The sequence below is a fragment of the Phalacrocorax carbo genome, unplaced genomic scaffold (assembly GCF_963921805.1).
Source record: "Phalacrocorax carbo unplaced genomic scaffold, bPhaCar2.1 SCAFFOLD_61, whole genome shotgun sequence".
Taxonomy (NCBI): domain Eukaryota; kingdom Metazoa; phylum Chordata; class Aves; order Suliformes; family Phalacrocoracidae; genus Phalacrocorax; species Phalacrocorax carbo.
Window position 1 is genome coordinate 535,616 of NW_026990489.1, and position 5,957 is coordinate 541,572.

Sequence of the window (5,957 nt, forward strand, 5' to 3'; positions counted from 1 at the left end):
CCCCAGCGTTGGTGGGCCTGCGCGTGCGGTTCCGGAGCCCGGTGAGGCCTGGCAATAGCTTTTGGCGGTGGCTGTTTTGGTGTGGGAGCCATCCTGCGACGTTTGGTATTTCGGCGACTGTGCGGGCAAAAAAATGATAATCGGCCGAGAACGGGAACGTTTGGATTTTTGGGAGGCTAGGCAGGCGCAGAGCCCCAGCGTTGGTGTGCCCGCGCGTGCGGTGCCGGAGGCCGGTGAGGCCCGGCAATAGCTTTTGGCGGTGGCTCTTTTGGTGTGGGAGCCATCCTGCGACGTTTGGTATTTCGGCGGCCGTCTGGGCAAAAAAATGATAATCAGCCGAGAATGGGAACGTTTGGATTTTTGGGAGGCTAGGCAGGCGCAGAGCCCCAGCGTTGGTGTGCCTGCGCGTGCGGTGCCGGAGGCCGGTGAGGCCCGGCAATAGCTTTTGGCGGTGGCTCTTTTGGTGTGGGAGCCATCCTGCGACGTTTGGTATTTCGGCGACTGTGCGGGCAAAAAAATGATAATCGGCCGAGAACGGGAACGTTTGGATTTTTGGGAGGCTAGGCAGGCGCAGAGCCCCAGCGTTGGTGTGCCTGCGTGTGCGGTGCCGGAGGCCGGTGAGGCCCGGCAATAGCTTTTGGCGGTGGCTCTTTTGGTGTGGGAGCCATCCTGCGACGTTTGGTATTTTGGCAGCCGTCTGGGCAAAAAAATGATAATTGGTGGAGAACGGGACGGGAACGTTTGGATTTTTGGGAGGCTAGGCAGGCGCAGAGCCCCAGCGTTGGTGTGCCTGCGTGTGCGGTGCCGGAGGCCGGTGAGGCCCGGCAATAGATTTTGGCGGTGGCTCTTTTTGTGTGGGAGCCATCCTGCGACGTTTGGTATTTCGGCGGCCGTCTGGGCAAAAAAATGATAATCGGCCGAGAACGGGAACGTTTGGATTTTTGGGAGGCTAGGCAGGCGCAGAGCCCCAGCGTTGGTGTGCCTGCGCGTGCGGTGCCGGAGGCCGGTGAGGCCCGGCAATAGCTTTTGGCGGTGGCTCTTTTGGTGTGGGAGCCATCCTGCGACGTTTGGTATTTCGGCGGCCGTCTGGGCAAAAAAATGATAATCGGCCGAGAACGGGAACGTTGGGATTTTTGGGAGGCTAGGCAGGCGCGGAGCCCCAGCGTTGGTGTGCCTGCGCGTGCGGTGCCGGAGGCCGGTGAGGCCCGGCAATAGCTTTTGGCGGTGGCTCTTTTGGTGTGGGAGCCATCCTGCGACGTTTGGTATTTTGGCGGCCGTCTGGGCAAAAAAATGATAATTGGCCGAGAACGGGACGGGAACGTTTGGATTTTTGGGAGGCTAGGCAGGCGCAGAGCCCCAGCGTTGGTGGCCGGCGTGTGCGGTGCCGGAGGCCGGTGAGGCCCGGCAATAGCTTTTGGCGGTGGCTGTTTTGGTGTGGGAGCCATCCTGCGACGTTTGGTATTTCGGCGGCCGTCTGGGCAAAAAAATGATAATCGGCCGAGAACGGGAACGTTTGGATTTTTGGGAGGCTAGGCAGGCGCAGAGCCCCAGCGTTGGTGTGCCTGCGCGTGCGGTGCCGGAGGCCGGTGAGGCTCGGCAATAGCTTTTGGCGGTGGCTCTTTTGGTGTGGGAGCCATCCTGCGACGTTTGGTATTTCGGCCACTGTGCGGAAAAAAAATAATGTTCGGCCGAGAATGGGAACGTTTGGATTTTTGGGAGGCTAGGCAGGCGCAGAGCCCCAGCGTTGGTGTGCCTGCGTGTGCGGTGCCGCTGGCCGGTGAGGCCCGGCAATAGCTTTTGGCAGTGGTTCTTTTGGTGTGGGAGCCATCCTGCGACGTTTGGTATTTTGGCGGCCGTCTGGGCAAAAAAATGATAATCGGCCGAGAACGGGAACGTTTGGATTTTTGGGAGGCTAGGCAGGCGCAGAGCCCCAGCGTTGGTGTGCCTGCGCGTGCGGTGCCGGAGGCCGGTGAGGCCCGGCAATAGCTTTTGGCGGTGGCTGTTTTGGTGTGGGAGCCATCCTGCGACGTTTGGTATTTCGGCGGCCGTCTGGGCAAAAAAATGATAATCGGCCGAGAACGGGAACGTTTGGATTTTTGGGAGGCTAGGCAGGCGCAGAGCCCCAGCGTTGGTGGCCGGCGTGTGCGGTGCCGGAGGCCGGTGAGGCCCGGCAATAGCTTTTGGCGGTGGCTGTTTTGGTGTGGGAGCCATCCTGCGACGTTTGGTATTTCGGCGGTCGTCTGGGCAAAAAAATGATAATCGGCCGAGAACGGGAACGTTTGGATTTTTGGGAGGCTAGGCAGGCGCAGAGCCCCAGCGTTGGTGTGCCTGCGCGTGCGGTGCCGGAGGCGGGTGAGGCCCGGCAATAGCTTTTGGCGGTGGCTCTTTTGGTGTGGGAGCCATCCTGCGACGTTTGGTATTTCGGCGACTGTGCGGGCAAAAAAATGATAATCGGCCGAGAACGGGAACGTTTGGATTTTTGGGAGGCTAGGCAGGCGCAGAGCCCCAGCGTTGGTGTGCCTGCGCGTGCGGTGCCGGAGGCCGGTGAGGCCCGGCAATAGCTTTTGGCGGTGGCTCTTTTGGTGTGGGAGCCATCCTGCGACGTTTGGTATTTCGGCCACTGTGCGGAAAAAAAATGATATTCGGCCGAGAATGGGAACGTTTGGATTTTTGGGAGGCTAGGCAGGCGCAGAGCCCCAGCGTTGGTGTGCCTGCGTGTGCGGTGCCGCTGGCCGGTGAGGCCCGGCAATAGCTTTTGGCGGTGGCTCTTTTGGTGTGGGAGCCATCCTGCGACGTTTGGTATTTCGGCGGCCGCCTGGGCAAAAAAATGATAATCGGCCGAGAACGGGAACGTTTGGATTTTTGGGAGGCTAGGCAGGCGCAGAGCCCCAGCGTTGGTGTGCCTGCGCGTGCGGTGCCGGAGGCCGGTGAGGCCCGGCAATAGCTTTTGGCGGTGGCTGTTTTGGTGTGGGAGCCATCCTGCGACGTTTGGTATTTCGGCGGCCGTCTGGGCAAAAAAATGATAATCGGCCGAGAACGGGAACGTTTGGATTTTTGGGAGGCTAGGCAGGCGCAGAGCCCCAGCGTTGGTGGCCGGCGTGTGCGGTGCCGGAGGCCGGTGAGGCCCGGCAATAGCTTTTGGCGGTGGCTCTTTTGGTGTGGGAGCCATCCTGCGACGTTTGGTATTTCGGCGGTCGTCTGGGCAAAAAAATGATAATCGGCCGAGAACGGGAACGTTTGGTTTTTTGGGAGGCTAGGCAGGCGCAGAGCCCCAGCGTTGGTGTGCCTGCGCGTGCGGTGCCGGAGGCCGGTGAGGCCCGGCAATAGCTTTTGGCGGTGGCTGTTTTGGTGTGGGAGCCATCCTGCGACGTTTGGTATTTCGGCGGCCGTCTGGGCAAAAAAATGATAATCGGCCGAGAACGGGAACGTTTGGATTTTTGGGAGGCTAGGCAGGCGCAGAGCCCCAGCGTTGGTGTGCCTGCGCGTGCGGTGCCGGAGGCCGGTGAGGCTCGGCAATAGCTTTTGGCGGTGGCTGTTTTGGTGTGGGAGCCATCCTGCGACGTTTGGTATTTCGGCCACTGTGCGGAAAAAAAATAATGTTCGGCCGAGAATGGGAACGTTTGGATTTTTGGGAGGCTAGGCAGGCGCAGAGCCCCAGCGTTGGTGTGCCTGCGTGTGCGGTGCCGCTGGCCGGTGAGGCCCGGCAATAGCTTTTGGCAGTGGTTCTTTTGGTGTGGGAGCCATCCTGCGACGTTTGGTATTTTGGCGGCCGTCTGGGCAAAAAAATGATAATCGGCCGAGAACGGGAACGTTTGGATTTTTGGGAGGCTAGGCAGGCGCAGAGCCCCAGCGTTGGTGTGCCTGCGCGTGCGGTGCCGGAGGCCGGTGAGGCCCGGCAATAGCTTTTGGCGGTGGCTCTTTTGGTGTGGGAGCCATCCTGCGACGTTTGGTATTTCGGCGGCCGTCTGGGCAAAAAAATGATAATCGGCCGAGAATGGGAACGTTTGGATTTTTGGGAGGCTAGGCAGGCGCAGAGCCCCAGCGTTGGTGTGCCTGCGCGTGCGGTGCCGGAGGCCGGTGAGGCCCGGCAATAGCTTTTGGCGGTGGCTGTTTTGGTGTGGGAGCCATCCTGCGACATTTGGTATTTCGGCGACTGTGCGGGCAAAAAAATGATAATCGGCCGAGAATGGGAACGTTTGGATTTTCGGGAGGCTAGGCAGGCGCAGAGCCCCAGCGTTGGTTTGCCTGCGCGTGCGGTGCCGGAGGCCGGTGAGGCCCGGCAATAGCTTTTGGCGGTGGCTGTTTTGGTGTGGGAGCCATCCTGCGACGTTTGGTATTTCGGCGGTCGTCTGGGCAAAAAAATGATAATCGGCCGAGAACGGGAACGTTTGGTTTTTTGGGAGGCTAGGCAGGCGCAGAGCCCCAGCGTTGGTGTGCCTGCGCGTGCGGTGCCGGAGGCCGGTGAGGCCCGGCAATAGCTTTTGGCGGTGGCTCTTTTGGTGTGGGAGCCATCCTGCGACGTTTGGTATTTCGGTGTCCGTCTGTGCAAAAAAATGATAATCGGCCGAGAACGGGAACGTTTGGATTTTTGGGAGGCTAGGCAGGCGCAGAGCCCCAGCGTTGGTGTGCCTGCGTGTGCGGTGCCGGAGGCCGGTGAGGCCCGGCAATAGCTTTTGGCGGTGGCTCTTTTGGTGTGGGAGCCATCCTGCGACGTTTGGTATTTCGGCGGCCGTCTGGGCAAAAAAATGATAATCGGCCGAGAACGGGAACGTTTGGATTTTTGGGAGGCTAGGCAGGCGCAGAGCCCCAGCGTTGGTGTGCCTGCGCGTGCGGTGCCGGAGGCCGGTGAGGCTCGGCAATAGCTTTTGGCGGTGGCTCTTTTGGTGTGGGAGCCATCCTGCGACGTTTGGTATTTCGGCGACTGTGCGGAAAAAAAATAATATTCGGCCGAGAATGGGAACGTTTGGATTTTTGGGAGGCTAGGCAGGCGCAGAGCCCCAGCGTTGGTGTGCCTGCGTGTGCGGTGCCGCTGGCCGGTGAGGCCCGGCAATAGCTTTTGGCAGTGGTTCTTTTGGTGTGGGAGCCATCCTGCGACGTTTGGTATTTCGGCGGCCGCCTGGGCAAAAAAATGATAATCGGCCGAGAACGGGAACGTTTGGATTTTTGGGAGGCTAGGCAGGCGCAGAGCCCCAGCGTTGGTGTGCCTGCGCGTGCGGTGCCGGAGGCCGGTGAGGCCCGGCAATAGCTTTTGGCGGTGGCTGTTTTGGTGTGGGAGCCATCCTGCGACGTTTGGTATTTTGGCGGCCGTCTGGGCAAAAAAATGATAATCGGCCGAGAACGGGAACGTTTGGATTTTTGGGAGGCTAGGCAGGCGCAGAGCCCCAGCGTTGGTGGCCGGCGTGTGCGGTGCCGGAGGCCGGTGAGGCCCGGCAATAGCTTTTGGCGGTGGCTCTTTTGGTGTGGGAGCCATCCTGCGACGTTTGGTATTTCGGCGGTCGTCTGGGCAAAAAAATGATAATCGGCCGAGAACGGGAACGTTTGGTTTTTTGGGAGGCTAGGCAGGCGCAGAGCCCCAGCGTTGGTGTGCCTGCGCGTGCGGTGCCGGAGGCCGGTGAGGCCCGGCAATAGCTTTTGGCGGTGGCTGTTTTGGTGTGGGAGCCATCCTGCGACGTTTGGTATTTCGGCGGCCGTCTGGGCAAAAAAATGATAATCGGCCGAGAACGGGAACGTTTGGATTTTTGGGAGGCTAGGCAGGCGCAGAGCCCCAGCGTTGGTGTGCCTGCGCGTGCGGTGCCGGAGGCCGGTGAGGCTCGGCAATAGCTTTTGGCGGTGGCTGTTTTGGTGTGGGAGCCATCCTGCGACGTTTGGTATTTCGGCGGCCGTCTGGGCAAAAAAATGATAATCGGCCGAGAATGGGAACGTTTGGATTTTTGGGAGGCTAGGCAGGCGCAGAGCCC